Here is a 25295-nt window from a genome sequence, read left to right on the forward strand (position 1 = left end):
ACCTTAATACTGTGTCAGGGGCAGATGAAATAACCAGTACGTATATGTCTCCCCAGGGAAGGACTAGCCTCATGGATCCTCTAGTCAGCACAAGGCCTGGCACCAGGTCTGCTTGGTGGGGAAAACACTGGGGGCGTTTCTGGGGGGAATGGAGACATTCCTCTGGGCCCGACCCTGGTGTGGGCAAGCGTGTGCTGGCCGATGTCACACTCGGCTTGTCCATGTGCACAACACCCAGACAATGAGGCCTTTATGTCCCACACAGTGGACATTCACAGGAGCTGGAGGGAGCTCTCTTGGTAGGCAGTGGCTCCCGTAGAGGAAGGCCACCCCAAGAGATGCCACAGGCCTGTATCTGTATGCAGAACCCATGAAAGGGCCTGTCTGAGTAAACTGGCCTATCTGAAGGCCCATGATCCCTCACAGAGACCTGGGAAACCCCATTCCAGCAAGGGACCAGCCCTTCAGCTCTCACAAGAGCCAAGAGCATCTAGCTGCCAAGTCCCTGATGAAGGGTCCTTGTTGCCTCTCACCACCTCCAGGCCTGGCCCCACATCCTCCCAACCAACACTTCTTGGAAGTCACTCAAGCACACCCCACAACTGACCATAAGCTCAGTACATCCTCGTGCTCTGCCTCGACATGCACAGAGATCTGCGTGGTTGCTCCCCAGGGCAACACGTAATGAGATGGTGCCTCCATGCTCAGTCTTACTACACTTCAGGTAAATCGAGTTGAATTTCAAGACCCGCATTCCGATCTGGTGGATGGGGAGCCATGTCAAGCATTCCTCCTTGGGGAGCACAGAGATTCCCAAACAGGGCCAATTTCTTCTGTGGCAGCATTCCCTACTGTGGCCCGTGCAAGGCCACCAAACAACAGCCATGCAGCTACACCCTCCTCAGCCCACATCCCGGGACCACCCCTCCCCTTCAGGTCAACAGGGCCTCACGATGGACATGATAACGGGATGCCCAAGGGCTCTGCAAAGCCTTCATGGGGGAATGGACACCCAGAAGCCTTTTCTCCTCTGGAGGGGGCTCTCTGACAAACCAGTGGCTTCCGGAGAGGACGACCAACCCAGGAGAAGCTATGGTCCTGTGTATGCATGCAGACCCCATCAGAGGCCCCATTCGGATCAAGTGGCTCCAACAAAGCACCATGATCCCTCACAGAGTCCTGGCACAACCCCATTGAAGACCACGGCATGGCTTCCAGCCCTTGAAATAACCAGCAGCATCCTGCTTCCAAGCACCTGAGGATAGGCTCCTGCCTGCCTCTCACCATCTCTAGGCAGGGGGCATGAGCCTTCCCTACTGGCAGGTTTTGGGAAGCCATAAAGCACACACCACAAGGGACCATTCCCTCAGTTGGTGATCATACTCTGACGCTAGGTGCACAGCGGTCTCTAGAGATGTTCCGCCTGGGGCCAAGGAAGAAAACACTGCCTCGATGTGCTCTCTGACTAGAATACAGCTGTAATGAAGGCATGTGAGTGCACCAGATGTGAGCCCATAAATTTGGGGCAGCAGCAGACATTCCTCCTTGGTAGGCAGGAGGTTGCCAAAAGACTACCCTGTACTGGCTGCTGTGAGGGCGGCCAGCCCATAGTTCAAAATTCTCTGGGGCCTATCGGTAGCAACCAAAAGAGCCACTCACTGCGGAACATTCTGACTGTGGTGAGCCCATGCCAAGGCTTGGCCTGAAACACAAAATTCAAAGCAGAAAGGCTTAAGGAAAGACTCCACCCATGGCTTCAGAACATGTGGGCCCTGGCACTATGGAGCAGGATAGAAAACCACAGGTGGCAACACATCTTGGATATGTGGAATCCTCCTACACTGGGAGGAGTCTCAAGGGATTTCCTCGAGCGAGAGGCTGCTCCAACAGCCACACCCAAACCCACACACACACCCACACCCAGGGCTCTTCAATGGACCAAAAATGCAGGCCATCCTGCCCCTGGATCCCTCTGTTAGGCCTCAGCGTAATCCTATTGAGCATGATTTTTTGGTCATCAGCTCTCTTCAGGACCATATGAGTTCTCATCCTCGACCCAACTGAGGCCCTCCTCACTCACCTGCGCCCTGCCACATGTGAAGGCTTACCTCAGATGCTTCCTGGAAAGAAGGATGCCTGAAGGGATGTGCCATTCTGTCGAATCCACGTGCTGGGCCAAGGCTCATGGTGATTGCCCTAGGGAACATAGGCCAAACACAGATCTTCATTTCTCTGGGGACGATGGCTGCCAAGAGGTGAGAAGGACAGCTGTGAGAACTCCAACTCCATGCTAGATGCATTGGGGGACGTGTGTGCCACACGCTCATGCATCGAATGATGCTACAAGAAATACCTGCAGCAATACATCCAGGAACATAGGGCCCAAATGTACCTCCACGCAGAGACAGGAACACATAGCTGAAACGCATACAAACAGCTCCCTACATAGCTTCCTTCCTGCCTCCCTTCCTCCAGAATGCTCTAGCTCCCTCCCTTTCGACCCTCGTCCTTGGCTCACTCTCTCCATCCATCCATACATACAAAGATGAAGGCATGAGTGGACAGGTGGATCAATGCCATCTTATGTACCTTAATACTGTGTCAGGGGCAGATGAAATAACCAGTACGTATATGTCTCCCCAGGGAAGGACTAGCCTCATGGATCCTCTAGTCAGCACAAGGCCTGGCACCAGGTCTGCTTGGTGGGGAAAACACTGGGGGCGTTTCTGGGGGGAATGGAGACATTCCTCTGGGCCCGACCCTGGTGTGGGCAAGCGTGTGCTGGCCGATGTCACACTCGGCTTGTCCATGTGCACAACACCCAGACAATGAGGCCTTTATGTCCCACACAGTGGACATTCACAGGAGCTGGAGGGAGCTCTCTTGGTAGGCAGTGGCTCCCGTAGAGGAAGGCCAGCCCAAGAGATGCCACAGGCCTCTATCTGTATGCAGAACCCATGAAAGGGCCTGTCTGAGTAAACTGGCCTATCTGAGGGCCCATGATCCCTCACAGAGACCTGGGAAACCCCATTCCAGCAAGGGACCAGCCCTTCAGCTCTCACAAGAGCCAAGAGCATCTAGCTGCCAAGTCCCTGATCAAGGGTCCTTGTTGCCTCTCACCACCTCCAGGCCTGGCCCCACATCCTCCCAACCAACACTTCTTGGAAGTCACTCAAGCACACCCCACAACTGACCATAAGCTCAGTACATCCTCGTGCTCTGCCTCGACATGCACAGAGATCTGCGTGGTTGCTCCCCAGGGCACCACGTAATGAAATGGTGCCTCCATGGTCAGTCTTACTACACTTCAGGTCAATCGAGTTGAATTTCAAGACCCGCATTCCGATCTGGTGGATGGGGAGCCATGTCAAGCATTCCTCCTTGGGGACCACAGAGATTCCCAAACAGGGCCAATTTCTTCTATGGCAGCATTCCCTACTGTGGCCCGTGCAAGGCCACCAAACAACAGCCATGCAGCTACACCCTCCTCAGCACGCATCCCGGGACCACCCCTCCCCTTCAGGTCAACAGGGCCTCATGATGGACATGATAACGGGATGCCCAAGGGCTCTGCAAAGCCTTCATGGGGGAATGGACACCCAGAAGCCTTTTCTCCTCTGGAGGGGGCTCTCTGACAAACCAGTGGCTTCCGGAGAGGACGACCAACCCAGGAGAAGCTATGGTCCTGTGTATGCATGCAGACCCCATCAGAGGCCCCATTCGGATCAAGTGGCTCCAACAAAGCACCATGATCCCTCACAGAGTCCTGGCACAACCCCATTGAAGACCACGGCATGGCTTCCAGCCCTTGAAATAACCAGCAGCATCCTGCTTCCAAGCACCTGAGGATAGGCTCCTGCCTGCCTCTCACCATCTCTAGGCAGGGGGCATGAGCCTTCCCTACTGGCAGGTTTTGGGAAGCCATAAAGCACACACCACAAGGGACCATTCCCTCAGTTGGTGATCATACTCTGACGCTAGGTGCACAGCGGTCTCTAGAGATGTTCCGCCTGGGGCCAAGGAAGAAAACACTGCCTCGATGTGCTCTCTGACTAGAATACAGCTGTAATGAAGGCATGTGAGTGCACCAGATGTGAGCCCATAAATTTGGGGCAGCAGCAGACATTCCTCCTTGGTAGGCAGGAGGTTGCCAAAAGACTACCCTGTACTGGCTGCTGTGAGGGCGGCCAGCCCATAGTTCAAAATTCTCTGGGGCCTATCGGTAGCAACCAAAAGAGCCACTCACTGCGGAACATTCTGGCTGTGGTGAGCCCATGCCAAGGCTTGGCCTGAAACACAAAATTCAAAGCAGAAAGGCTTAAGGAAAGACTCCACCCATGGCTTCAGAACATGTGGGCCCTGGCACTATGGAGCAGGATAGAAAACCACAGGTGGCAACACATCTTGGATATGTGGAATCCTCCTACACTGGGAGGAGTCTCAAGGGATTTCCTCGAGCGAGAGGCTGCTCCAACAGCCACACCCAAACCCACACACACACCCACACCCAGGGCTCTGCAATGGACCAAAAATGCAGGCCATCCTGCCCCTGGATCCCTCTGTTAGGCCTCAGCGTAATCCTATTGAGCATGATTTTTTGGTCATCAGCTCTCTTCAGGACCATATGAGTTCTCATCCTCGACCCAACTGAGGCCCTCCTCACTCACCTGCGCCCTGCCACATGTGAAGGCTTACCTCAGATGCTTCCTGGAAAGAAGGATGCCTGAAGGGATGTGCCATTCTGTCGAATCCACGTGCTGGGCCAAGGCTCATGGTGATTGCCCTAGGGAACATAGGCCAAACACAGATCTTCATTTCTCTGGGGACGATGGCTGCCAAGAGGTGAGAAGGACAGCTGTGAGAACTCCAACTCCATGCTAGATGCATTGGGGGACGTGTGTGCCACACGCTCATGCATCGAATGATGCTACAAGAAATACCTGCAGCAATACATCCAGGAACATAGGGCCCAAATGTACCTCCACGCAGAGACAGGAACACATAGCTGAAACGCATACAAACAGCTCCCTACATAGCTTCCTTCCTGCCTCCCTTCCTCCAGAATGCTCTAGCTCCCTCCCTTTCGACCCTCGTCCTTGGCTCACTCTCTCCATCCATCCATACATACAAAGATGAAGGCATGAGTGGACAGGTGGATCAATGCCATCTTATGTACCTTAATACTGGGTCAGGGGCAGATGAAATAACCAGTACGTATATGCCTCCCCAGGGAAGGACTAGCCTCATGGATCCTCTAGTCAGCACAAGGCCTGGCACCAGGTCTGCTTGGTGGGGAAAACACTGGGGGCGTTTCTGGGGGGAATGGAGACATTCCTCTGGGCCCGACCCTGGTGTGGGCAAGCGTGTGCTGGCCGATGTCACACTCGGCCTGTCCATGTGCACAACACCCAGACAATGAGGCCTTTATGTCCCACACAGTGGACATTCACAGGAGCTGGAGGGAGCTCTCTTGGTAGGCAGTGGCTCCCGTAGAGGAAGGCCAGCCCAAGAGATGCCACAGGCCTCTATCTGTATGCAGAACCCATGAAAGGGCCTGTCTGAGTAAACTGGCCTATCTGAGGGCCCATGATCCCTCACAGAGACCTGGGAAACCCCATTCCAGCAAGGGACCAGCCCTTCAGCTCTCACAAGAGCCAAGAGCATCTAGCTGCCAAGTCCCTGATGAAGGGTCCTTGTTGCCTCTCACCACCTCCAGGCCTGGCCCCACATCCTCCCAACCAACACTTCTTGGAAGTCACTCAAGCACACCCCACAACTGACCATAAGCTCAGTACATCCTCGTGCTCTGCCTCGACATGCACAGAGATCTGCGTGGTTGCTCCCCAGGGCACCACGTAATGAAATGGTGCCTCCATGGTCAGTCTTACTACACTTCAGGTCAATCGAGTTGAATTTCAAGACCCGCATTCCGATCTGGTGGATGGGGAGCCATGTCAAGCATTCCTCCTTGGGGACCACAGAGATTCCCAAACAGGGCCAATTTCTTCTGTGGCAGCATTCCCTACTGTGGCCCGTGCAAGGCCACCAAACAACAGCCATGCAGCTACACCCTCCTCAGCCCACATCCCGGGACCACCCCTCCCCTTCAGGTCAACAGGGCCTCACGATGGACATGATAACGGGATGCCCAAGGGCTCTGCAAAGCCTTCATGGGGGAATGGACACCCAGAAGCCTTTTCTCCTCTGGAGGGGGCTCTCTGACAAACCAGTGGCTTCCGGAGAGGACGACCAACCCAGGAGAAGCTATGGTCCTGTGTATGCATGCAGACCCCATCAGAGGCCCCATTCGGATCAAGTGGCTCCAACAAAGCACCATGATCCCTCACAGAGTCCTGGCACAACCCCATTGAAGACCACGGCATGGCTTCCAGCCCTTGAAATAACCAGCAGCATCCTGCTTCCAAGCACCTGAGGATAGGCTCCTGCCTGCCTCTCACCATCTCTAGGCAGGGGGCATGAGCCTTCCCTACTGACAGGTTTTGGGAAGCCATAAAGCACACACCACAAGGGACCATTAACTCAGTTGGTGTTCATACTCTGACGCTAGGTGCACAGAGGTCTCTAGAGATGTTCCGCTTGGGGCCAAGGAAGAAAACACTGCCTCGATGTGCTCTCTGACTAGAATACAGCTCTAATGAAGGCATGTGAGTGCACCAGATGTGAGCCCATAAATTTGGGGCTGCAGCAGACATTCCTCCTTGGTAGGCAGGAGGTTGCCAAAAGACTACCCTGTACTGCCTGCTGTGAGGGCGGCCAGCCCATAGTTCAAAATTCTCTTTGGCCTATCGGTAGCAACCAAAAGAGCCACTCACTGAGGAACACTCTGGCTGTGGTGAGTCCATTCCAAGGCTTGGCCTGAAACACAAAATTCAAAGCAGAAAGGCTTAAGGAAAGACTCCACCCATGGCCTCAGAACATGTGGGCCCTGGCACTATGGAGCAGGATAGAAAACCAAAGGTGGCAATACATCTTGGATATGTGGAAGCCTCCGACGCTCGGAGGAGTCTCAAAGGATTTCCTCGAGGGAGAGGCTGCTCCAACACCCACACCCACACACCCACCCGTACCCACACCCACACCCAGGGCTCTGCAATGGACCAAAAATGCAGGCCATCCTGCCCCTGGATCCCTCTGTTAGGCCTCAGCGTAATCCTATTGAGCATGATTTTTTGGTCATCAGCTCTCTTCAGGACCATATGAGTTCTCATCATCGACCCAACTGAGGCCCTCCTCACTCACCTGCGCCCTGCCACATGTGAAGGCTTACCTCAGATGCTTCCTGGAAAGAAGGATGCCTGAAGGGATGTGCCATTCTGTCGAATCCACGTGCTGGGCCAAGGCTCATGGTGATTGCCCTAGGGAACATAGGCCAGACACAGATCTTCATTTCTCTGGGGACGATGGCTGCCAAGAGGTGAGAAGGACAGCTGTGAGAACTCCAACTCCATGCTAGATGCATTGGGGGACGTGTGTGTCACATGCTCATGCATCGAATGATGCTACAAGAAATACCTGCAGCAATACATCCAGGAACATAGGGCCCAAATGTACCTCCACGCAGAGACAGGAACACATAGCTGAAACGCATACAAACAGCTCCCTACATAGCTTCCTTCCTGCCTCCCTTCCTCCAGAATGCTCTAGCTCCCTCCCTTTCGACCCTCGTCCTTGGCTCACTCCCTCCATCCATCCATACTTACAAAGATGAAGGCATGAGTGGACAGGTGGATCAATGCCATCTTATGTACCTTAATACTGTGTCAGGGGCAGATGAAATAACCAGTACGTATATGTCTCCCCAGGGAAGGACTAGCCTCATGGATCCTCCAGGCAGCACAAGGCCTGGCACCAGGTCTGCTTGGCGGGGAAAACACTGGGGGTGTTTCTGGGGGGAATGGAGACATTCCTCTGGGCCCCACCCTGGTGTGGGTAAGCGTGTGCTGGCCGATGTCACACTTGGCTTGTCCATTTGCACAACACCCAGACAATGAGGCCTTTATGTCCCACACAGTGGACATTCACAGGAGCTGGTGGGAGCTCTCTTGGTAGGCAGTGACTCCCGTAGAGGAAGGCCAGCCCAAGAGATGCCACAGGCCTGTATCTGTATGCAGAACCCATGAAAGGGCCTGTCTGAGAAAACTGGCCTATCTGAGGGCCCATGATCCCTCACAGAGACCTGGGAAACCCCATTCCAGCAAGGGACCAGCCCTTCAGCTCTCACAAGAGCCAAGAGCATCTAGCTGCCAAGTCCCTGATGAAGGGTCCTTGTTGCCTCTCACCACCTACAGGCCTGGCCCCACATCCTCCCAACCAACACTTTTTGTAAGTCACTCAAGCACACCCCACAACTGACCATAAGCTCAGTCCATCCTCGTGCTCTGCCTCGACATGCACAGAGATCTGCGTGGTTGCTCCCCAGGGCAACACGTAATGAAGTGGTGCCTCCATGGTCAGTCTTACTACACTTCAGGTCAATCGAGTTGAATTTCACGGCCCGCATTCCGATCTGGTGGATGGGGAGCCACGTCAAGCATTCCTCCTTGGGGACCACAGAGATTCCCAAACAGGGCCAATTTCTTCTGTGGCAGCATTCCCTACTGTGGCCCGTGCAAGGCCACCAAACAACAGCCATGCAGCTACACCCTCCTCAGCCCACATCCCGGGACCACCCCTCCCCTTCAGGTCAACAGGGCCTCACGATGGACATGATAACGCGATGCCCAAGGGCTCTGCAAAGCCTTCATGGGGCAATGGACACCCAGAAGCCTTTTCTCCTCTGGAGGGGGCTCTTTGACAAACCAGTGGCTTCTGGAGAGGAAGACCAACCCAGGAGAAGCTATGGTCCTGTGTATGCATGCAGACCCCATTAGAGGCCCCATTCGGATCAGTTGGCTCCAACAAAGCACCGTGATCCCTCACAGAGTCCTAGCACAACCCCATTGAAGACCAGGACATGGCTTCCAGCCCTTGAAATAACCAGCAGCATCCTGCCTCCAAGCACCTGAGGATGGGCTCCTGCCTGCCTCTCACCATCTCTAGGCAGGGGGCATGAGCCTTCCCTACTGACAGGTTTTGGGAAGCCATAAAGCACACACCACAAGGGACCATTCCCTCAGTTGGTGATCATATTCTGGCGCTAGGTGCACAGAGGTCTCTAGAGATGTTCCGCCTGGGGCCAAGGAAGAAAACACTGCCTCGATGTGCTCTCTGACTAGAATACAGCTCTAATGAAGGCATGTGAGTGCACCAGATGTGAGCCCATAAATTTGGGGCAGCAGCAGACATTCCTCCTTGGTAGGCAGGAGGTTGCCAAAAGACTACCCTGTACTGCCTGCTGTGAGGGCGGCCAGCCCATAGTTCAAAATTCTCATTGGCCTATCGGTAGCAACCAAAAGAGCCACTCACTGCGGAACACTCTGGCTGTGGTGAGTCCATTCCAAGGCTTGGCCTGAAACACAAAATTCAAAGCAGAAAGGCTTAAGGAAAGACTCCACCCATGGCCTCAGAACATGTGGGCCCTGGCACTATGGAGCAGGATAGAAAACCAAAGGTGGCAATATATCTTGGATATGTGGAAGCCTCAGACGCTCGGAGGAGTCTCAAAGGATTCCCTCGAGGGAGAGGCTGCTCCAACACCCACACCCACACACCCACCCGTACCCACACCCACACCCAGGGCTCTGCAATGGACCAAAAATGCAGGCCATCCTGCCCCTGGATCCCTCTGTTAGGCCTCAGCGTAATCCTATTGAGCATGATTTTTTGGTCATCAGCTCTCTTCAGGACCATATGAGTTCTCATCATCAACCCAACTGAGGCCCTCCTCACTCACCTGCGCCCTGCCACATGTGAAGGCTTACCTCAGATGCTTCCTGGAAAGAAGGATGCCTGAAGGGATGTGCCATTCTGTCGAATCCACGTGCTGGGCCAAGGCTCATGGTGATTGCCCTAGGGAACATAGGCCAGACACAGATCTTCATTTCTCTGGGGACGATGGCTGCCAAGAGGTGAGAAGGACAGCTGTGAGAACTCCAACTCCATGCTAGATGCATTGGGGGACGTGTGTGTCACACGCTCATGCATCGAATGATGCTACAAGAAATACCTGCAGCAATACATCCAGGAACATAGGGCCCAAATGTACCTCCACGCAGAGACAGGAACACATAGCTGAAACGCATACAAACAGCTCCCTACATAGCTTCCTTCCTGCCTCCCTTCCTCCAGAATGCTCTAGCTCCCTCCCTTTCGACCCTCGTCCTTGGCTCACTCCCTCCATCCATCCATACTTACAAAGATGAAGGCATGAGTGGACAGGTGGATCAATGCCATCTTATGTACCTTAATACTGTGTCAGGGGCAGATGAAATAACCAGTACGTATATGTCTCCCCAGGGAAGGACTAGCCTCATGGATCCTCCAGGCAGTACAAGGCCTGGCACCAGGTCTGCTTGGCGGGGAAAACACTGGGGGTGCTTCTGGGGGGAATGGAGACATTCCTCTGGGCCCCACCCTGGTGTGGGCAAGCGTGTGCTGGCCGATGTCACATTTGGCTTGTCCATGTGCACAACACCCAGACAATGAGGCCTTTATATCCCACACAGTGGACATTCACAGGAGCTGGAGGGAGCTCTCTTGGTAGGCAGTGACTCCCGTAGAGGAAGGCCAGCCCAAGAGATGCCACAGGCCTGTATCTGTATGCAGAACCCATGAAAGGGCCTGTCTGAGAAAACTGGCCTATCTGAGGGCCCATGATCCCTCACAGAGACCTGGGAAACCCCATTCCAGCAAGGGACCAGCCCTTCAGCTCTCACAAGAGCCAAGAGCATCTAGCTGCCAAGTCCCTGATGAAGGGTCCTTGTTGCCTCTCACCACCTCCAGGCCTGGACCCACATCCACCCAACCAACACTTCTTGGAAGTCACTCAAGCACACCCCACAACTGACCGTAAGCTCAGTCCATCCTCGTGCTCTGCCTCGACATGCACAGAGATCTGCGTGGTTGCTCCCCAGGGCAACACGTAATGAAATGGTGCCTCCATGGTCAGTCTTACTACACTTCAGGTCAATCGAGTTGAATTTCACGGCCCGCATTCCGATCTGGTGGATGGGGAGCCACGTCAAGCATTCCTCCTTGGGGACCACAGAGATTCCCAAACAGGGCCAATTTCTTCTGTGGCAGCATTCCCTACTGTGGCCCGTGCAAGGCCACCAAACAACAGCCATGCAGCTACACCCTCCTCAGCCCACATCCCGGGACCACCCCTCCCCTTCAGGTCAACAGGGCCTCACGATGGACATGATAACGCGATGCCCAAGGGCTCTGCAAAGCCTTCATGGGGGAATGGACACCCAGAAGCCTTTTCTCCTCTGGAGGAGGCTCTTTGACAAACCAGTGGCTTCTGGAGAGGAAGACCAACCCAGGAGAAGCTATGGTCCTGTGTATGCATGCAGACCCCATTAGAGGCCCCATTCAGATCAGTTGGCTCCAACAAAGCACCGTGATCCCTCACAGAGTCCTAGCACAACCCCATTGAAGACCAGGGCATGGCTTCCAGCCCTTGAAATAACCAGCAGCATCCTGCCTCCAAGCACCTGAGGATGGGCTCCTGCCTGCCTCTCACCATCTCTAGGCAGGGGGCATGAGCCTTCCCTACTGACAGGTTTTGGGAAGCCATAAAGCACACACCACAAGGGACCATTCCCTCAATTGGTGATCATATTCTGGCGCTAGGTGCACAGAGGTCTCTAGAGATGTTCCGCTTGGGGCCAAGGAAGAAAACACTGCCTCGATGTGCTCTCTGACTAGAATACAGCTCTAATGAAGGCATGTGAGTGCACCAGATGTGAGCCCATAAATTTGGGGCAGCAGCAGACATTCCTCCTTGGTAGGCAGGAGGTTGCCAAAAGACTACCCTGTACTGCCTGCTGTGAGGGTGGCCAGCCCATAGTTCAAAATTCTCTTTGGCCTATCGGTAGCAACCAAAAGAGCCACTCACTGCGGAACACTCTGGCTGTGGTGAGTCCATTCCAAGGCTTGGCCTGAAACACAAAATTCAAAGCAGAAAGGCTTAAGGAAAGACTCCACCCATGGCCTCAGAACATGTGGGCCCTGGCACTATGGAGCAGGATAGAAAACCAAAGGTGGCAATACATCTTGGATATGTGGAAGCCTCAGACGCTCGGAGGAGTCTCAAAGGATTCCCTCGAGGGAGAGGCTGCTCCAACACCCACACCCACACACCCACCCGTACCCACACCCACACCCAGGGCTCTGCAATGGACCAAAAATGCAGGCCATCCTGCCCCTGGATCCCTCTGTTAGGCCTCAGCGTAATCCTATTGAGCATGATTTTTTGGTCATCAGCTCTCTTCAGGACCATATGAGTTCTCATCATCAACCCAACTGAGGCCCTCCTCACTCACCTGCGCCCTGCCACATGTGAAGGCTTACCTCAGATGCTTCCTGGAAAGAAGGATGCCTGAAGGGATGTGCCATTCTGTCGAATCCACGTGCTGGGCCAAGGCTCATGGTGATTGCCCTAGGGAACATAGGCCAGACACAGATCTTCATTTCTCTGGGGACGATGGCTGCCAAGAGGTGAGAAGGACAGCTGTGAGAACTCCAACTCCATGCTAGATACATTGGGGGACGTGTGTGTCACACGCTCATGCATCGAATGATGCTACAAGAAATACCTGCAGCAATACATCCAGGAACATAGGGCCCAAATGTACCTCCACGCAGAGACAGGAACACATAGCTGAAACACATACAAACAGCTCCCTACATAGCTTCCTTCCTGCCTCCCTTCCTCCAGAATGCTCTAGCTCCCTCCCTTTCGACCCTCGTCCTTGGCTCACTCCCTCCATCCATCCATACTTACAAAGATGAAGGCATGAGCGGACAGGTGGATCAATGCCATCTTATGTACCTTAATACTGTGTCAGGGGCAGATGAAATAACCAGTACGTATATGTCTCCCCAGGGAAGGACTAGCCTCATGGATCCTCCAGGCAGCACAAGGCCTGGCACCAGGTCTGCTTGGCGGGGAAAACACTGGGGGTGTTTCTGGGGGGAATGGAGACATTCCTCTGGGCCCCACCCTGGTGTGGGCAAGCGTGTGCTGGCCGATGTCACACTTGGCTTGTCCATGTGCACAACACCCAGACAATGAGGCCTTTATGTCCCACACAGTGGACATTCACAGGAGCTGGAGGGAGCTCTCTTGGTAGGCAGTGGCTCCCGTAGAGGAAGGCCAGCCCAAGAGATGCCACAGGCCTGTATCTGTATGCAGAACCCATGAAAGGGCCTGTCTGAGAAAACTGGCCTATCTGAGGGCCCATGATCCCTCACAGAGACCTGGGAAACCCCATTCCAGCAAGGGACCAGCCCTTCAGCTCTCACAAGAGCCAAGAGCATCTAGCTGCCAAGTCCCTGATGAAGGGTCCTTGTTGCCTCTCACCACCTCGAGGCCTGGCCCCATATCCTCATAACCAACACTTCTTGGAAGTCACTCAAGCACACCCCACAACTGACCATAAGCTCAGTCCATCCTCGTGCTCTGCCTCGACATGCACAGAGATCTGCGTGGTTGCTCCCCAGGGCAACACGTAATGAAATGGTGCCTCCATGGTCAGTCTTACTCCACTTCAGCTCAATCGAGTTGAATTTCACGGCCCGCATTCCGATCTGGTGGATGGGGAGCCACGTCAAGCATTCCTCCTTGGGGACCACAGAGATTCCCAAACAGGGCCAATTTCTTCTGTGGCAGCATTCCCTACTGTGGCCCGTGCAAGGCCACCAAACAACAGCCATGCAGCTACACCCTCCTCAGCCCACATCCCGGGACCACCCCTCCCCTTCAGGTCAACAGGGCCTCACGATGGACATGATAACGCGATGCCCAAGGGCTCTGCAAAGCCTTCATGGGGCAATGGACACCCAGAAGCCTTTTCTCCTCTGGAGGGGGCTCTCTGACAAACCAGTGGCTTCCGGAGAGGACGACCAACCCAGGAGAAGCTATGGTCCTGTGTATGCATGCAGACCCCATCAGAGGCCCCATTTGCATCAGTTGGCTCCAACAAAGCACCATGATCCCTCACAGAGTCCTAGCACAACCCCGTTGAAGACCAGGGCATGGCTTCCAGCCCTTGAAATAACCAGCAGCATCCTGCCTCCAAGCACCTGAGGATGGGCTCCTGCCTGCCTCTCACCATCTCTAGGCAGGGGGCATGAGCCTTCCCTACTGACAGGTTTTGGGAAGCCATAAAGCACACACCACAAGGGACCATTCCCTCAGTTGGTGATCATAGTCTGGCGTTAGGTGCACAGAGGTCTCTAGAGATGTTCCGCTTGGGGCCAAGGAAGAAAACACTGCCTCGATGTGCTCTCTGACTAGAATACAGCTCTAATGAAGGCATGTGAGTGCACCAGATGTGAGCCCATAAATTTGGGGCAGCAGCAGACATTCCTCCTTGGTAGGCAGGAGGTTGCCAAAAGACTACCCTGTACTGCCTGCGGTGAGGGCGGACAGCCCTTAGTTCAAAATTCTCTGTGGCCTATCGGTAGCAACCAAAAGAGCCACTCACTGTGGAACACTCTGGCTGTGGTGAGTCCATTCCAAGGCTTGGCCTGAAACACAAAATTCAAAGCAGAAAGGCTTAAGGAAAGACTCCACCCATGGCCTCAGAACATGTGGGCCCTGGAACTAGGGAGCAGGATAGAAAACCAAAGGTGGCAATACATCTTGGATATGTGGAAGCCTCCGACGCTCGGAGGAGTCTCAAAGGATTTCCTCGAGCGAGAGGCTGCTCCAACACCCACACCCACACACCCACCCGTACCCACACCCACACCCAGGGCTCTGCAATGGACCAAAAATGCAGGCCATCCTGCCCCTGGATCCCTCTGTTAGGCCTCAGTGTAATCCTATTGAGCATGATTTTTTGGTCATCAGCTCTCTTCAGGACCATATGAGTTCTCATCATCAACCCAACTGAGGCCCTCCTCACTCACCTGCGCCCTGCCACATGTGCAGGCTTACCTCAGATGCTTCCTGGAAAGAAGGATGCCTGAAGGGATGTGCCATTCTGTCGAATCCACGTGCTGGGCCAAGGCTCATGGTGATTGCCCTAGGGAACATAGGCCAGACACAGATCTTCATTTCTCTGGGGACGATGGCTGCCAAGAGGTGAGAAGGACAGCTGTGAGAACTCCAACTCCATGCTAGATGCATTGGGGGACGTGTGTGTCACACGCTCATGCATCGAATGATGCTACAAGAAATACCTGCAGCAATACATCCAGGAACATAGGGCCCAAATGTACCTCCACTCAGAGACAGGAACACATAGCTGAAACGCATACAAACAGCTCCCTACATAGCTTCCTTCCTGCCTCCCTTCCTCCAGAATGCTCTAGCTCCCTCCCTTTCGACCCTCGTCCTTGGCTCACTCCCTCCATCCATCCATACTTACAAAGATGAAGGCATGAGTGGACAGGTGGATCAATGCCATCTTATGTACCTTAATACTGTGTCAGGGGCAGATGAAATAACCAGTACGTATATGTCTCCCCAGGGAAGGACTAGCCTCATGGATCCTCCAGGCAGCACAAGGCCTGGCACCAGGTCTGCTTGGCGGGGAAAACACTGGGGGTGTTTCTGGGGGGAATGGAGACATTCCTCTGTGCCCCACCCTGGTGTGGGCAAGCGTGTGCTGGCCGATGTCACACTTGGCTTGTCCATGTGCACAACACCCAGACAATGAGGTCTTTATGTCCCACACAGTGGACATTCACAGGAGCTGGTGGGAGCTCTCTTGGAAGGCAGTGACTCCCGTAGAGGAAGGCCAGCCCAAGAGATGCCACAGGCCTGTATCTGTATGCAGAACCCATGAAAGGGCCTGTCTGAGAAAACTGGCCTATCTGAGGGCCCATGATCCCTCACAGAGACCTGGGAAACCCCATTCCAGCAAGGGACCAGCCCTTCAGCTCTCACAAGAGCCAAGAGCATCTAGCTGCCAAGTCCCTGATGAAGGGTCCTTGTTGCCTCTCACCACCTCCAGGCCTGGCCCCACATCCTCCCAACCAACACTTCTTGGAAGTCACTCAAGCACACCCCACAACTGACCATAAGCTCAGTCCATCCTCGTGCTCTGCCTCGACATGCACAGAGATCTGCGTGGTTGCTCCCCAGGGCAACACGTAATGAAGTGGTGCCTCCATGGTCAGTCTTACTACACTTCAGGTCAATCGAGTTGAATTTCACGGCCCGCATTCCGATCTGGTGGATGGGGAGCCACGTCAAGCATTCCTCCTTGGGGACCACAGAGATTCCCAAACAGGGCCAATTTCTTCTGTGGCAGCATTCCCTACTGTGGCCCGTGCAAGGCCACCAAACAACAGCCATGCAGCTACACCCTCCTCAGCCCACATCCCGGGACCATCCCTCCCCTTCAGGTCAACAGGGCCTCACGATGGACATGATAACGGGATGCCCAAGGGCTCTGCAAAGCCTTCATGGGGGAATGGACACCCAGAAGCCTTTTCTCCTCTGGAGGGGGCTCTCTGACAAACCAGTGGCTTCCGGAGAGGACGACCAACCCAGGAGAAGCTATGGTCCTGTGTATGCATGCAGACCCCATCAGAGGCCCCATTTGGATCAGTTGGCTCCAACAAAGCAACATGATCCCTCACAGAGTCCTAGCACAACCCCATTGAAGACCACGGCATGGCTTCCAGCCCTTGAAATAACCAGCAGCATCCTGCCTCCAAGCACCTGAGGATGGGCTCCTGCCTGCCTCTCACCATCTCTAGGCAGGGGGCATGAGCCTTCCCTACTGACAGGTTTTGGGAAGCCATAAAGCACACACCACAAGGGACCATTCCCTCAGTTGGTGATCATAGTCTGGCGTTAGGTGCACAGAGGTCTCTAGAGATGTTCCGCCTGGGGCCAAGGAAGAAAACACTGCCTCGATGTGCTCTCTGACTAGAATACAGCTCTAATGAAGGCATGTGAGTGCACCAGATGTGAGCCCATAAATTTGGGGCAGCAGCAGACATTCCTCCTTGGTAGGCAGGAGGTTGCCAAAAGACTACCCTGTACTGCCTGCTGTGAGGGCGGCCAGCCCATAGTTCAAAATTCTCTGGGGCCTATCGGTAGCAACCAAAAGAGCCACTCACTGCGGAACACTCTGGCTGTGGTGAGTCCATTCCAAGGCTTGGCCTGAAACACAAAATTCAAAGCAGATAGGCTTAAGGAAAGACTCCACCCATGGCCTCAGAACATGTGGGCCCTGGCACTATGGAGCAGGATAGAAAACCAAAGGTGGCAATACATCTTGGATATGTGGAAGCCTCCAACGCTCGGAGGAGTCTCAAAGGATTTCCTCGAGGGAGAGGCTGCTCCAACACCCACACCCACACACCCACCCGTACCCACACCCACACCCAGGGCTCTGCAATGGACCAAAAATGCAGGCCATCCTGCCCCTGGATCCCTCTGTTAGGCCTCAGCGTAATCCTATTGAGCATGATTTTTTGGTCATCAGCTCTCTTCAGGACCATATGAGTTCTCATCATCGACCCAACTGAGGCCCTCCTCACTCACCTGCGCCCTGCCACATGTGAAGGCTTACCTCAGATGCTTCCTGGAAAGAAGGATGCCTGAAGGGATGTGCCATTCTGTCGAATCCACGTGCTGGGCCAAGGCTCATGGTGATTGCCCTAGGGAACATAGGCCAGACACAGATCTTCATTTCTCTGGGGACGATGGCTGCCAAGAGGTGAGAAGGATAGTTGTGAGAACTCCAACTCCATGCTAGATGCATTGGGGGACGTGTGTGTCACACGCTCATGCATCGAATGATGCTACAAGAAATACCTGCAGCAATACATCCAGGAATATAGGGCCCAAATGTACCTCCACGCAGAGACAGGAACACATAGCTGAAACGCATACAAACAGCTCCCTACATAGCTTCCTTCCTGCCTCCCTTCCTCCAGAATGCTCTAGCTCCCTCCCTTTCGACCCTCGTCCTTGGCTCACTCCCTCCATCCATCCATACTTACAAAGGTGAAGGCATGAGTGGACAGGTGGATCAATGCCATCTTATGTACCTTAATAATGGGTCAGGGGCAGATGAAATAACCAGTACGTATATGTCTCCCCAGGGAAGGACTAGCCTCATGGATTCCCCAGGCAGCACAAGGCCTGGCACCAGGTCTGCTTGGCTGTGAAAACACTGGGGGTGTTTCTGGGGGGAATGGAGACATTCCTCTGGGCCCCACCCTGGTGTGGGCAAGCGTGTGCTGGCCGATGTCACACTCGGCTTGTCCATGTGCACAACACCCAGACAATGAGGCCTTTATGTCCCACACAGTGGACATTCACAGGAGCTGGAGGGAGCTCTCTTGGTAGGCAGTGACTCCCGTAGAGGAAGGCCAGCCCAAGAGATGCCACAGGCCTGTATCTGTATGCAGAACCCATGAAAGGGCCTGTCTGAGAAAACTGGCCAATCTGAGGGCCCATGATCCCTCACAGAGACCTGGGAAACCCCATTCCAGCAAGGGACCAGCCCTTCAGCTCTCACAAGAGCCAAGAGCATCTAGCTGCCAAGTCCCTGATGAAGGGTCCTTGTTGCCTCTCACCACCTCCAGGCCTGGCCCCACATCCTCCCAACCAACACTTCTTGGAAGTCACTCAAGCACACCCCACAACTGACCATAAGCTCAGTCCATCCTCGTGCTCTGCCTCGACATGCACAGAGATCTGCGTGGTTGCTCCCCAGGGCAACACATAATGAAATGGTGCCTCCATGCTCAGTCTTACTACACTTCAGGTCAATCGAATTGAATTTCAAGGCCCACATTCCGATCTGGTGGATGGGGAGCCACGTCAAGCATTCCTCCTTGGGGACCACAGAGATTCCCAAACAGGGCCAATTTCTTCTGTGGCAGCATTCCCTACTGTGGCCCGTGCAAGGCCACCAAACAACAGCCATGCAGCTACACCCTCCTCAGCCCACATCCCAGGACCACCCCTCCCCTTCAGGTCAACAGGGCCTCACGATGGACATGATAACGCGATGCCAAAGGGCTCTGCAAAGCCTTCATGGGGCAATGGACACCCAGAAGCCTTTTCTCCTCTGGAGGGGGCTCTCTGACAAACCAGTGGCTTCTGGAGAGGAAGACCAACCCAGGAGAAGCTATGGTCCTGTGTATGCATGCAGACCCCATCAGAGGCCCCATTCGGATCAGTTGGCTCCAACACAGCACCGTGATCCCTCACAGAGTCCTAGCACAACCTCATTGAAGACCAGAGCATGGCTTCCAGCCCTTGAAATAACCAGCAGCATCCTGCCTCAAAGCACCTGAGGATGGGCTCCTGCCTGCCTCTCACCATCTCTAGGCAGGGGGCATGAGCCTTCCCTACTGACAGGTTTTGGGAAGCCATAAAGCACACACCACAAGGGACCATTCCCTCAGTTGGTGATCATACTCTGGCACTAGGTGCAGAGAGGTCTCTAGAGATGTTCCGCTTGGGGCCAAGGGAGAAAACACTGCCTCGATGTGCTCTCTGACTAGAATACAGCTCTAATGAAGGCATGTGAGTGCACCCGATGTGAGCCCATAAATTTGGGGCAGCAGCAGACATTCCTCCTTGGTAGGCAGGAGGTTGCCAAAAGACTACCCTGTACTGGCTGCTGTGAGGGCGGCCAGCCCATAGTTCAAAATTCTCTGGGGCCTATCGGTAGCAACCAAAAGAGCCACTCACTGCGGAACACTCTGGCTGTGGTGAGTCCATTCCAAGGCTTGGCCTGAAACACAAAAATCAAAGCAGAAAGGCTTAAGGAAAGACTCCACCCATGGCCTCAGAACATGTGGGCCCTGGCACTATGGAGCAGGATAGAAAACCAAAGGTGGCAATACATCTTGGATATGTGGAAGGCTCCGACGCTCAGAGGAGTCTCAAAGGATTCCCTCGAGGGAGAGGCTGCTCCAACACCCACACCCACACACCCACCCGTACCCACACCCACACCCAGGGCTCTGCAATGGACCAAAAATGCAGGCCATCCTGCCCCTGGATCCCTCTGTTAGGCCTCAGCATAATCCTATTGAGCATGATTTTTTGGTCATCAGCTCTCTTCAGGACCATATGAGTTCTCATCATCAACCCAACTGAGGCCCTCCTCACTCACCTGCGCCCTGCCACATGTGAAGGCTTACCTCAGATGCTTCCTGGAAAGAAGGATGCCTGAAGGGATGTGCCATTCTGTCGAATCCACGTGCTGGGCCAAGGCTCATGGTGATTGCCCTAGGGAACATAGGCCAGACACAGATCTTCATTTCTCTGGGGATGATGGCTGCCAAGAGGTGAGAAGGACAGCTGTGAGAACTCCAACTCCATGCTAGATGCATTGGGGGACGTGTGTGTCACACGCTCATGCATCGAATGATGCTACAAGAAATACCTGCAGCAATACATCCAGGAACATAGGGCCCAAATGTACCTCCACGCAGAGACAGGAACACATAGCTGAAACGCATACAAACAGCTCCCTACATAGCTTCCTTCCTGCCTCCCTTCCTCCAGAATGCTCTAGCTCCCTCCCTTTCGACCCTCGTCCTTGGCTCACTCCCTCCATCCATCCATACTTACAAAGATGAAGGCATGAGTGGACAGGTGGATCAATGTCATCTTATGTACCTTAATACTGTGTCAGGGGCAGATGAAATAACCAGTACGTATATGTCTCCCCAGGGAAGGACTAGCCTCATGGATCCTCCAGGCAGTACAATGCCTGGCACCAGGTCTGCTTGGCGGGGAAATCACTTGGGTGTTTCTGGGGGGAATGGAGACATTCCTCTGGGCCCCACCCTGGTGTGGGCAAGCGTGTGCTGGCCGATGTCACACTTGGCTTGTCCATGTGCACAACACCCAGACAATGAGGCCTTTATGTCCCACACAGTGGACATTCACAGGAGCTGGAGGGAGCTCTCTTGGTAGGCAGTGGCTCCCGTAGAGGAAGGCCAGCCCAAGAGATGCCACAGGCCTCTATCTGTATGCAGAACCCATGAAAGGGCCTGTCTGAGTAAACTGGCCTATCTGAGGGCCCATGATCCCTCACAGAGACCTGGGAAACCCCATTCCAGCAAGGGACCAGCCCTTCAGCTCTCACAAGAGCCAAGAGCATCTAGCTGCCAAGTCCCTGATGAAGGGTCCTTGTTGCCTCTCACCACCTCCAGGCCTGGCCCCACATCCTCCCAACCAACACTTCTTGGAAGTCACTCAAGCACACCCCACAGCTGACCATAAGCTCAGTCCATCCTCGTGCTCTGCCTCGACATGCACAGAGATCTGCGTGGTTGCTCCCCAGGGCAACACGTAATGAAATGGTGCCTCCATGCTCAGTGTTACTACACTTCAGTTCAATCGAGTTGAATTTCACGGCCCGAATTCTGATCTGGTGGATGGGGAGCCATGTCAAGCATTCCTCCTTGGGGACCACAGAGATTCCCAAACAGGGCCAATTTCTTCTGTGACAGCATTCCCTACTGTGGCCCGTGCAAGGCCACCAAACAACAGCCATGCAGCTACACCCTCCTAAGCCCACATCCCGGGACCACCCCTCCCCTTCAGGTCAACAGGGCCTCACGATGGACATGATAACGGGATGCCCAAGGGCTCTGCAAAGCCTTCATGGGGGAATGGACACCCAGAAGCCTTTTCTCCTCTGGAGGGGGCTCTCTGACAAACCAGTGGCTTCCGGAGAGGACGAGCAACCCAGGAGAAGCTATGGTCCTGTGTATGCATGCAGACCCCATCAGAGGCCCCATTCGGATCAGTTGGCTCCAACAAAGCACCATGATCCCTCACAGAGTCCTAGCACAACCCCATTGAAGACCAGGGCATGGCTTCCAGCCCTTGAAATAACCAGCAGCATCCTGCCTCCAAGCACCTGAGGATGGGCTCCTGCCTGCCTCTCACCATCTCTAGGCAGGGGGCATGAGCCTTCCCTACTGACAGGTTTTGGGAAGCCATAAAGCACACACCACAAGGGACCATTCCCTCAGTTGGTGATCATACTCTGGCGCTAGGTGCACAGAGGTCTCTAGAGATGTTCCGCCTGGGGCCAAGGAAGAAAACACTGCCTCGATGTGCTCTCTGACTAGAATACAGCTCTAATGAAGGCATGTGAGTGCACCAGATGTGAGCCCATAAATTTGGGGCAGCAGAAGACATTCCTCCTTGGTAGGCAGGAGGTTGCCAAAAGACTACCCTGTACTGCCTGCTGTGAGGGCGGCCAGCCCATAGTTCAAAATTCTCTGGGGCCTATCGGTAGCAACCAAAAGAGCCACTCACTGCGGAACATTCTGGCTGTGGTGAGCCCATGCCAAGGCTTGGCCTGAAACACAAAATTCAAAGCAGAAAGGCTTAAGGAAAGACTCCACCCATGGCTTCAGAACATGTGGGCCCTGGCACTATGAAGCAGGATAGAAAACCACAGGTGGCAACACATCTTGGATATGTGGAATCCTCCTACACTGGGAGGAGTCTCAAGGGATTTCCTTGAGCGAGAGGCTGCTCCAACACCCACACCCACACCCACACACACACCCACACCCAGGGCTCTGCAATGGACCAAAAATGCAGGCCATCCTGCCCCTGGATCCCTCTGTTAGGCGTCAGCGTAATCCTATTGAGCATGATTTTTTGGTCATCAGCTCTCTTCAGGACCATATGAGTTCTCATCCTCGACCCAACTGAGGCCCTCCTCACTCACCTGCGCCCTGCCACATGTGAAGGCTTACCTCAGATGCTTCCTGGAAAGAAGGATGCCTGAAGGGATGTGCCATTCTGTCGAATCCACGTGCTGGGCCAAGGCTCATGGTGATTGCCCTAGGGAACATAGGCCAAACACAGATCTTCATTTCTCTGGGGACGATGGCTGCCAAGAGGTGAGAAGGACAGCTGTGAGAACTCCAACTCCATGCTAGATGCATTGGGGGACGTGTGTGCCACACGCTCATGCATCGAATGATGCTACAAGAAATACCTGCAGCAATACATCCAGGAACATAGGGCCCAAATGTACCTCCACGCAGAGACAGGAACACATAGCTGAAACGCATACAAACAGCTCCCTACAGAGCTTCCTTCCTGCCTCCCTTCCTCCAGAATGCTCTAGCTCCCTCCCTTTCGACCCTCTTCCTTGGCTCACTCTCTCCATCCGTCCATACATACAAAGATGAAGGCATGAGTGGACAGGTGGATCAATGCCATCTTATGTACCTTAATACTGTGTCAGGGGCAGATGAAATAACCAGTACGTATATGTCTCCCCAGGGAAGGACTAGCCTCATGGATCCTCTAGTCAACACAAGGCCTGGCACCAGGTCTGCTTGGTGGGGAAAACACTGGGGGCGTTTCTGGGGGGAATGGAGACATTCCTCTGGGCCCGACCCTGGTGTGGGCAAGTGTGTGCTGGCCGATGTCACACTCGGCTTGTCCATGTGCACAACACCCAGACAATGAGGCCTTTATGTCCCACACAGTGGACATTCACAGGAGCTGGAGGGAGCTCTCTTGGTAGGCAGTGGCTCCCGTAGAGGAAGGCCAGCCCAAGAGATGCCACAGGCCTGTATCTGTATGCAGAACCCATGAAAGGGCCTGTCTGAGTAAACTGGCCTATCTGAGGGCCCATGATCCCTCACAGAGACCCGGGAAACCCCATTCCAGCAAGGGACCAGCCCTTCAGCTCTCACAAGAGCCAAGAGCATCTAGCTGCCAAGTCCCTGATGAAGGGTCCTTGTTGCCTCTCACCACCTCCAGGCCTGGCCCCACATCCTCCCAACCAACACTTCTTGGAAGTTACTCAAGCACACCCCACAACTGACCATAAGCTCAGTACATCCTCGTGCTCTGCCTCGACATGCACAGAGATCTGCGTGGTTGCTCCCCAGGGCAACACGTCCTGTAATGGTGCTTCCATTTTCAGTCTTACTATACTTCAGGTCAATCGAGTTGAATTTCAAGACCCGCATTCCGATCTGGTGGATGGGGAGCCATGTCAAGCATTCCTCCTTGGGGACCACAGAGATTCCCAAACAGGGCCAATTTCTTCTGTGGCAGCATTCCCTACTGTGGCCCGTGCAAGGCCACCAAACAACAGCCATGCAGCTACACCCTCCTCAGCCCGCATCCCGGGACCACCCCTCCCCTTCAGGTCAACAGGGCCTCACGATGGACATGATAACGGGATGTCCAAGGGCTCTGCAAAGCCTTCATGGGGGAATGGACACCCAGAAGCCTTTTCTCCTCTGGAGGGGGCTCTCTGACAAACCAGTGGCTTCCGGAGAGGACGACCAACCCAGGAGAAGCTATGGTCCTGTGTATGCATGCAGACCCCATCAGAGGCCCCATTCGGATCAAGTGGCTCCAACAAAGCACCATGATCCCTCACAGAGTCCTGGCACAACCCCATTGAAGACCACGGCATGGCTTCCAGCCCTTGAAATAACCAGCAGCATCCTGCTTCCAAGCACCTGAGGATAGGCTCCTGCCTGCCTCTCACCATCTCTAGGCAGGGGGCATGAGCCTTCCCTACTGGCAGGATTTGGGAAGCCATAAAGCACACACCACAAGGGACCATTAACTCAGTTGGTGATCATACTCTGACGCTAGGTGCACAGAGGTCTCTAGAGATGTTCCGCCTGGGGCCAAGGAAGAAAACACTGCCTCGATGTGCTCTCTGACTAGAATACAGCTCTAATGAAGGCATGTGAGTGCACCAGATGTGAGCCCATAAATTTGGGGCAGCAGCAGACATTCCTCCTTGGTAGGCAGGAGGTTGCCAAAAGACTACCCTGTACTGGCTGCTGTGAGGGCGGCCAGCCCATAGTTCAAAATTCTCTGGGGCCTATCGGTAGCAACCAAAAGAGGCACTCACTGCGGAACATTCTGGCTGTGGTGAGCCCATGCCAAGGCTTGGCCTGAAACACAAAATTCAAAGCAGAAAGGCTTAAGGAAAGACTCCACGCATGGCTTCAGAACATGTGGGCCCTGGCACTATGGAGCAGGATAGAAAACCACAGGTGGCAACACATCTTGGATATGTGGAATCCTCCTACACTGGGAGGAGTCTCAAGGGATTTCCTTGAGCGAGAGGCTGCTCCAACACCCACACCCACACCCACACACACACCCACACCCAGGGCTCTGCAATGGACCAAAAATGCAGGCCATCCTGCCCCTGGATCCCTCTGTT

At 54.2% G+C, this 25295-nt stretch overlaps 9 non-coding genes across 9 annotated transcripts; all 9 read right to left on the reverse strand.

The window, feature by feature from the left end:
* Positions 1-1977: 1977 nt before the first annotated feature.
* LOC130846994 (small nucleolar RNA SNORD115) lies at positions 1978-2058 on the reverse strand. Its single transcript, XR_009051789.1, has one exon. It is a non-coding gene; the product is annotated as a small nucleolar RNA SNORD115 (small nucleolar RNA).
* Positions 2059-4564: 2506 nt separating this feature from the next.
* On the reverse strand, positions 4565-4645 carry LOC130846995 (small nucleolar RNA SNORD115). Its single transcript, XR_009051790.1, has one exon. It is a non-coding gene; the product is annotated as a small nucleolar RNA SNORD115 (small nucleolar RNA).
* A 2512-nt stretch (positions 4646-7157) lies between these two features.
* On the reverse strand, positions 7158-7238 carry LOC130847541 (small nucleolar RNA SNORD115). The gene has a single exon (XR_009052295.1). It is a non-coding gene; the product is annotated as a small nucleolar RNA SNORD115 (small nucleolar RNA).
* A 2512-nt stretch (positions 7239-9750) lies between these two features.
* LOC130846919 (small nucleolar RNA SNORD115) lies at positions 9751-9831 on the reverse strand. Its single transcript, XR_009051714.1, has one exon. It is a non-coding gene; the product is annotated as a small nucleolar RNA SNORD115 (small nucleolar RNA).
* A 2512-nt stretch (positions 9832-12343) lies between these two features.
* On the reverse strand, positions 12344-12424 carry LOC130846920 (small nucleolar RNA SNORD115). The gene has a single exon (XR_009051715.1). It is a non-coding gene; the product is annotated as a small nucleolar RNA SNORD115 (small nucleolar RNA).
* Positions 12425-14936: 2512 nt separating this feature from the next.
* LOC130846943 (small nucleolar RNA SNORD115) lies at positions 14937-15017 on the reverse strand. The gene has a single exon (XR_009051738.1). It is a non-coding gene; the product is annotated as a small nucleolar RNA SNORD115 (small nucleolar RNA).
* Positions 15018-17529: 2512 nt separating this feature from the next.
* On the reverse strand, positions 17530-17610 carry LOC130847542 (small nucleolar RNA SNORD115). The gene has a single exon (XR_009052296.1). It is a non-coding gene; the product is annotated as a small nucleolar RNA SNORD115 (small nucleolar RNA).
* Positions 17611-20122: 2512 nt separating this feature from the next.
* LOC130847031 (small nucleolar RNA SNORD115) lies at positions 20123-20203 on the reverse strand. Its single transcript, XR_009051826.1, has one exon. It is a non-coding gene; the product is annotated as a small nucleolar RNA SNORD115 (small nucleolar RNA).
* A 2505-nt stretch (positions 20204-22708) lies between these two features.
* Positions 22709-22789, reverse strand: LOC130847063 (small nucleolar RNA SNORD115). Its single transcript, XR_009051858.1, has one exon. It is a non-coding gene; the product is annotated as a small nucleolar RNA SNORD115 (small nucleolar RNA).
* Between the last annotated feature and the right edge of the window lie 2506 nt (positions 22790-25295).

This window comes from Hippopotamus amphibius, chromosome 2 (genome assembly GCF_030028045.1).
Source record: "Hippopotamus amphibius kiboko isolate mHipAmp2 chromosome 2, mHipAmp2.hap2, whole genome shotgun sequence".
Lineage (NCBI taxonomy): Eukaryota > Metazoa > Chordata > Mammalia > Artiodactyla > Hippopotamidae > Hippopotamus > Hippopotamus amphibius.